The sequence below is a fragment of the Neophocaena asiaeorientalis genome, unplaced genomic scaffold (assembly GCF_003031525.2).
Source record: "Neophocaena asiaeorientalis asiaeorientalis breed wild unplaced genomic scaffold, Neophocaena_asiaeorientalis_V1.1 scaffold124, whole genome shotgun sequence".
NCBI classification, from domain to species: domain Eukaryota; kingdom Metazoa; phylum Chordata; class Mammalia; order Artiodactyla; family Phocoenidae; genus Neophocaena; species Neophocaena asiaeorientalis.
Window position 1 is genome coordinate 687389 of NW_020174135.1, and position 7977 is coordinate 695365.

Below are 7977 nucleotides of genomic sequence, written 5' to 3' on the forward strand. Positions count from 1 at the left end.
AGGCCGCCCACGCCCCTCCCTCGCCCCTCCCTTTAAAATGATCTGGCCGCTGTACGTTCTGGTGTCCCCAGACCTGAGTGCCAGGGTTCTGCCAGGAGAGTGTGCGTGGAGAGGTCCCGCCCCACTACCGGGACGGGCCAGGAGGAGGGGGCCGAGTCCTTGCGGGGGGCGAAGGGGGGTGTGGAAAGTTGTATTAAAATAAAGACTCTCACCCCCTGCCGTCCGCCCCTCTCGCGCTTTCACACGCGCGCGGGACCGTCTCCCGGTCCTGGAGCCCGCGGGACCCCCTGGGGCCGGGGGCGCCCCTGGGTTGCAGAGGGGCCGAGCCGGGGGCTGTTGGCCGCCACTGCCCCTCCTCCTCTTCCTCCAATAAATAATTTTCACTCCATCCAGAAAAGCTCTTTTCCTGTCTGCTCTCAACGCGCCCCTTATTCCCCCGCCCGGGTGACGGAATCCCCGTCTGTTTCCCTCTGTTTAATTCCGTTGCCGGGACCACGGTGGCCGCGCGCCAGGGCGCAGGGAGTTCCGGGGGCGGCGGCGCAGCTCGGCGGCCAGCGCGCCCCCGTGTCCGCCTCGGGCCGGTCCTGCGGCCACCGCGGGACCACGGGCCTCCGTCCCCGCGGCCGCGGCCCCCCGCGCTCCCCTTCCGCCTCTCCGGCTCCTCGGGCCTCCTCTCGAAGTGTGTTTATAGCTGCCACTAGGAGAGACGTTACACGGATTTATTTTAAGGATGGGTGATGACTAACGAAGTAGAAAGGAGCTTAGGACAGAAAACAAGACTATTTTTAGATTACTGTTGCTTCTGTGGGTTATTGGGGCAAATACACCCAAAGCAGCTTACCATGGATGCCAAATCCTCTCTTGGCGCACACTTGGGTAATCCATCCACCCTGCCTAATATTTCCTATAGACTCTGCAGTTGCTCGGGCTTTTGTGTTTAAGCACAACTGCTATGGAGACGCCACCCTCAGTGACGTGGGCGGTCCGGGACCTGGTCAGGAGGACCTGGGAAGCCCTGGCCTGGCTGGAGCTGCCCTGAAGGGGATGCTCTGTCCCCCGCCCTGGGAGCCCCGCTGGGGACCGTCTGGCCCACCTGGCCTGGGGCTTTCCAGCCTCCAGGGAGGCAGCTTCCATGCACACACTGCACTGGCAGGGGCTCCTGGGCAGGTGCTGGGCCACGGCCCACCCTTTCTTCCTGTTCCTCAGTCGCACACCCAGGTGCCACTTCTTGCTGGTGAAAATCACCTCAAACGTCTGCGGGTTGCACGTGAATGCTTTGTGCTCGCCAGGTCCACGTGGTGAGCCCGGCAGTGGCCAGCTTAACGTCCTCCCATTTGGAAACACTTTGGGCATCTGAATCCTCTATAAGGGGCAGGTGTGCATTCTTCCTGCAGCCAGCAAGAAGCACACGGACTGAACAGAGGCGCTGGCAGGTGTGCTTGGGGACGGGGGCAGCTAGCCAGAGGGTGGAGACTGGCATGAAGTTAAAAATCAGAATTGTGAAGAGGGTATTTACTTCTAAGTAAACTTAGCTGAGGTGGTTTTCAAAAAGCCAGTGGCAGTGCACCTCCAGGTCGTGGCTGAAGTTGAGAAAGACGGGGCTGCACACCTGTGTCAGCCCCTCCGGACGTCCTGCTTCGGTCTGACGTGTCCTTAGAGGTCCATGGATTTAGGGCTTGGAAGTTTGCACTGTGCGTTTACTTGTGAAATCGCTCTTTAATCCACCCCTCTTCCCTGGAACGGTGCAGGGGCCTCCTTCGTCTCCCGAGCACACACTCCAAGCACCACCACCAGGTCTAAAGCCGCAGTCATCAGTCAGTCACCTCCCCTGAGCACCGCTCTCAGCGTGGCTCCTGCTGTCCCTCCCCCTCCCCCACCTCACTGCCACCCACCCTGAGTCTCAGCCTCACCCCCACCAACGCCCAGAGCCCTCCTCCACTCTACCTGCCCCCCCTCCCCGGGTCCTTATCACTGTCTGAAACATCTCTGCCCACCTCCGTAGCCCCTCGCACCGCCGTCCAGTGTGGTGGCCTTGGACAGATGAGTCTGCTTTATAGCCTAAAACATCCTGCCTGGAGAACGTTCCACGTGACCTTGAGAGGAATGTGTGTCCTGCTGTGGCACATCCTAAGCACGTTTCTAGGCCTCGTTGCTTTACGGTGTGGCTCAAGCCTTCTGCTTCCTGGTTGACTTTCGTCTGGTTGTTACATCCGTTATCGAAAGTGGGGTATTGACGCCTCCACCTATTGCTGTAGGACCATCTATTTCTCCCTTCCCTCCATCAGCTTTTGCTTCATATATTTTGGAGCTCGGTTGTTAGATGCACATATGTTTCTAATTGTTATGTCTTCCTGATGGATTGGCCCTGTTATCATTACGAAACATCCCTCTTTGTTTGTAATAACACTTGTTGTGTTAAAACCTATTTTGTCTGACATCGGTGCAGCCGTTCCAGCCTTCCCGTACTTGTTCTTTGCATAGTATATTTTTCCACCCCTTTAGTCCATTCGTGCCTTTGAATCTAAAGTGTGCCTCTTATGGCCAGCTGCAAGTTGGATCACCTTTTTTCCGTCCAGTTTGACAATCTCTGCCTTCTTATCAGCTTGTTAAATTCATCCACACTTGACGTTATCGTTGGTATCGTTGGATTTATATCTGCCATCTCATTTTTCCTGTTTCCTGTGTTTCTCGTGTCTGTTTTGTTCCTCTGTTCTCCCTTTATTGCTTTCTTTATGTTAAGTGAATGTTGTCTCATGTAGCATTATGAATTCTTTAATGACTTTCACCCTTTCTGAAGTTATTTCCTTAGTGGTTGTTCTAGGGTTTACCACTTACGTTTTAACATCACAGTCAGGTTCAGATTTATACTAGCTTAATTCCAGTGATATACATAAGCATTAATCTTATGTGGGCTTATTCCTTTTTCCCCTGTTTATGGCATTATGTTACTTACATGACCAATAGTAATGCTGCAAACTCAGGGGACTCTGCAGTCGTGCTTCCTTTACCACCTGTAGTCAATTCCTCCAGCCCAGCTCTGCTCCACCCACTTCCTTGGTACTGTTATTGATGAAAATATCACACATGTATTACATTTCCACTGGTAATAGGCCTGCCATTACATTATATCTATGTAATTTTATACAATTGCTTTTTAAATCAGTTATTAGAACACAGGAGGAAACGATACATTTGCGCTGCTTTATACAATGACCTGCTTACCTTAACAGCACTCTGTTTTTCCTCGTGTGGATTCAGTTTCCGTCTGGGGTCGTGTGCTTTCAGCCTGAAGAACTTCCTTTACTTCTCGTAAGGCGGATCTGCCAGCAGCCACTTCTCAGTTTTTGTGTATCTGGATCTTCATCTCACCCTCATGTTTGAAAGATAGCTTTGCTGAGTATGGGATTCTTGGTTGACGGTTTCTTTGTTTCCTTTGAGCACTTGGGATGTGCTAGACACTGCCTTACGGCCTGCGGTGTCTCTGCGGAAGGCCAGTCTCGTCTGGGGTCAGTCCTACCGGGCGCCCCTTGAAGGGACCACACTCTCCTCTTGCTGCCCTCAGGGTGTTCTCCTCGCTGTGGTTCTCAGTGCCTTCACTGTGATGCAGGTCTCTCCTGGCGTGGAACCACCCTCACAAGCGGGGGCGAGGGCTCTGGGGCTCCCGGCATTCTCAAGGTACAGCCTCCGTTCCACTGCAGGGGTGGGGGTTGCGTGGGAGCAGGTGCCCCTCTTCCCAGCCGCACTCCCCGGGGACTCAGCCCACGGGGACAGGGAGCCCCGCGTTGGTGGCTGCAGCCTCTGGACTGGAGCCGCCTCCTCGCTGAGCTGGGACGCTGGGGGAGTCTCGGTTCAAATACCAAAGACTCTCCTTTTTAAAGCAGTTTCCGTAGATTTTCTTGAATAGATGTTTCACTTGCCATTTTGTCCTTAGGAGCATTTGCAGAGGCTTTAAATGGTTGTTTTCTGTGAGATGATTTTCTGCGTTTTCACTGTGAAGCAGGTCAGCTGAGCTCACGCTTGCAGCGCAGAAGTTAACGTGGCGTCTGCACTGCAGCCCCGCGCGGCACCCAGGGGAGCCGTCCTCGAGGCCTTCAGCTCGTGGGCTGTGGTGAGGGTTAAAGCAGGCCCTGCCCGCTTTCCTCGGTGACCGGCCCCCAGCCGCTCAACGAACGTGATGAACATCTCAGAGCCAGAGCGTCCTGGGCCAGATTGCATCTTCCAAGGAGGCGCTGGAGCCCTGACCCCTGGTGCCCGTGAGTGGACCGTATGTGAAAACAGGGTCCTTGCAGATGGGATCAGTGAAGAGGAGGTCATTACGTGGCCTGACCCAATGTGGCCGTCGTCCTCATGAGAGAGAAGGTGACGGGGCAGCGACACGGGAGTGCCCCTGAGGACGCCAGCACCACCGGCCCCTGGGAGAGGCAGGAGGACCCTGCCCTGGAGCCTAGGAGGGAGCGCGACCCTGCCGGTGCCCTGACCCTGCACTTCCGGGGCTGTGAGAGAATATCGTTCTGTCACTTTGAGGCCCCAGTTCGTGGTACTTTGCTCGGCGGCTCCAGGGAACAAACTCAAAGGCTGGGTGGTGTGTATTTCCTTCCGGGAGCCCAGGCCACGTCATGTCCTGCAGTCTCCCTCCCTCGGGTGCCCGGGAAGCACCCACCCAGCGCTCCCTCCAAAGGACCCGCCGAGGAGCCCGGCTGACAGCCCGCTGGGGGCACTCCTGACCCACTGCCGGGCTGGTGGCCATGGTGCCACCCCAGGCCCCTCTTCTCCCCACGGTACCCCCGTCAGGCAACTTCGCCCGGGGACCCCTCCGTGTGGTTCGTGGGCTGCCCTGCTCCCCTTGGGACTCAGCTCCTGGGGGCCGTGGGGGGGTGAGCCCCCGGCTCTGAGGCCCCCCCGGGAAGCCGTGCCCACTGGGCCCGTGAGGAAGGCGCGGCCAGAGGCAGATTCCTGGGCGGTTTGATCACCTGGATCCAGAGGCACCTGAAAGCCCAACTCTGGGTTCCTCACGAGGGGAGGAGACCCCTTCCCTCTCTCGCTGCCTCCGTCTATTTTGCTGTGGGATTCGGCCTCAGCTAGAACCCCAGGTCACACAGGAGCCGCCGCTGGCACCCGGGCTCTGCCCCTGCTCTGCAAGGCCCGAGAGGGACCGGCAGCTTCGGAGCGGATGCAGAAGGATGGGTGAGGGCGGAGGCTGCGAGCGCCCCGCCAGCAGAGTCCTCGAGCTTCACGTCGGTTCTCTTGGGAAACCTGCTGGAGCTCCCCCTGCCCTGAGCCCCGGGCGGCTGCCTCGCGCCCTCCCTGCCAGCCTCAGGCCAGCTGCGGGCTTGGTGAGCCCTGTCCTTTATTTCTGAGAAGTCGGAGGACGTGCGGAAGAGAAGGGCACTCAGCTCCCTGGTTTGGCCGTCGCGGCGTCTGCTCTGGCCACCGACCCGGCCGGAGGGGACTAGGTCCCACCTCTTGTTTCTGGCGAGTGTCGGGGTCTGCATCTGTGAGCTCACAAGCTTTCCTTTTGTGAAAGAGTAAGAGGAATGATAGTAACAGTTTTCTGGCGGCAAATTTGCTCAATTAAGCAGCAACCCAGGGCGTGCCGCTTTCACCCCAGCCTTAGACGGGGAGGCTGCTGAGTCCCCGTCTCTGCTCTGATTGGCTTTCGTTTTACATGCGGCGCAGTTTTCAGGGTGGGTGCACAGGCCAGCCGCCACTCCCGGGCCCAGGGCTCCGACCCGACCCCGCGGCGAGGTGGAATCTGCCCATGGCTTGGGGCTGCCGGGCTTCCCAAACTATTTTTAAAGCGTTTTTGGTTCAATAAAGCTCTAAACAAGTTTTGCCAGCCACTTTTTCCATTAAATTTTAAACCGGAGTGAATTTCAAGGGAAATTTAACCCACGTGCTTCTGGTTCATTTACACTGAACTCACTGAGACGCCGTGGTGAGCTGTTTGATGTTGGAGCCGAGACAGCTTTCTACAAGCCTGCTTGGCCTTTTTTCCTTCTTGGAAACAGGAAGTGGCATCTTGCCAGAGTGTCAATGGACGTGATCCCTCAGTGACGATGCTGTTTCAAACCCACACCCAAGAGCCTGGGGCTGTCGCAGGGCCCTGGGCTGCTGGGTCCCCAGGCAGGTGGGGGAATGGGGCTGACACCCCCGCACAGCCCTCTGGCTGGCCCCCATTTGGGCCTCAGGTACCCAGACAGCAAGAGAGCCTGTACTGTGCTTGTCCCTTTAAAACTTGCGTCAATACTCGTAACAAAGATTTACCAGCGTAACCATTTTTAAGTGTATAGCTCACTGGCGTGAAGTACCTTCACAGTGTCACCAGCATCCGTCTCCAGAGCCTCCTCATCCTCCCAAACTGACAATCGGTCTCCGAGCGGCTCCGGCTCCCTGCCCCTCCCCCACCGTCACCCGGTCCGTGAACTCGCCTGCTTAGCCCAGGCCCCCCGTGTAAGTGGAATCGCACAGGATCCGTCCTTTCGGGACGGCTTATTTCACTCAGCATCGTGTCCTCAAGGTCCAAGCGGGCTGTACCAGGCTTAGCGTTCCCTCCCCTCGAGGCTAAATCGGATTCTGTCGTGTGCAGGGGCCACGCTGTCCTCTGTGCTCGTCCGTGGACGGGTGTTTGGGTCGTGTCCACCTTTCAGCTGTGGGAGCGGTGCTGGCCTGACCGTGGGTGCGGACTCCCCCTGAGACCCTGCCTTCAGTCTCTGGGCGGCACGCCCAGACGTGGGGTTTCTGGATCCTACGGTGCTTCTGAGTTGGGCTCTTCGAGGGACCAGCGGCTTGTGCTTGGTTTGTAGGTGGCGTCGCGGTGGCCGCTCTGGACAGGTTCTCAACAACTTCCCCTCCGAGGATCTGCGCTCCGGTGAGCCCTCCAGGCTGGTGGCCGGACCTCGGCAGGGCCTGGGGCAGTGGGGAGGGTGGCGGGGGGCCTCCAGGCCTGGCACCTGGGGTGCAGTCAGCTCCAGGCTGGAGGTGCTCCAAAGAAGACACAGCGCCCGTCCCAGTGCAGGTGGAGAACCAAGGCCTCTGGGGCCCAAGGACAAAGGGCATGGCCACAGCCTTGTGGGCTCTGGGCCTGGGGGAGCGAAGAAGTAACCCAGGGGTTCTCTCGTCCCCGTCAGGAGTGGCTCTGTGGCTGGGCCCCCCTCTGTCTCCCTGTCCCTGTCCCTCCCTCGTCATCGTCGTTTTTTTTTCAATTTATTTTTTATTTATATTATTTTTATTTTTGGCTGCGTTGGGTCTCTGTTGCTGCGTGTGGGCTTTTCTCTAGTTGTGGTGAATGGGGCCTACTCTTCGTTGCGGTGCACGGGCTTCTCGTTGCGGTGGCTTCTCTTGTTGCAGAGCATGGGCTCTAGGTGCGCAGGCTCAGTAGTTGTGGCTCACAGGCTCTAGGCGTGCAGGCTTCAGTAGTTGCGGCTCGCAGGCTCTAAAGCACAGGCTCAGCAGTTGTGGTTCACGGGCTTAGCAGTTGTGGCGCACAGGCTTAGTTGCTCCGCGGCATGTGGGATCCTCCCAGACCAGGGCTCGAACCCGTGTCCCCTGCGTTGGCAGGCGGATTCCTAACCACTGCGCCGCCAAGGAAGCCCCCATCACTGATCTTTAATGATGAACGTAGCCATGCTCTCAGCTGTGGTCCTCACAGGGTGTCCTCCTGATCTGGTCACGCTGGGCACCAGGCTGCTGGGTGGGCTGGGCCTTGGTTGCCCCTACTGGGCAGTGTGACAGGGGCCCTCAATGGCCCCGGTGTCCCGGGCGAGGGGTCTGCGGCTGAGTGGCTCACCCACCAGCCTGGGGGATACGGTTACTGAAATGGCTGCAGGTTCCCCCCAAGCTCACCAGCTGGGTGTCCACCCGCTGTCCACCTTCCCCAGTTTCCTCCTGAGGACCCACGTGGGTGCCCCGAGCTGGAGGTTCCGGGAGCAGGGTCCCTGGGCCGAGGGCAGCACGTCCTGCAGACCGCTAGGGCCACGT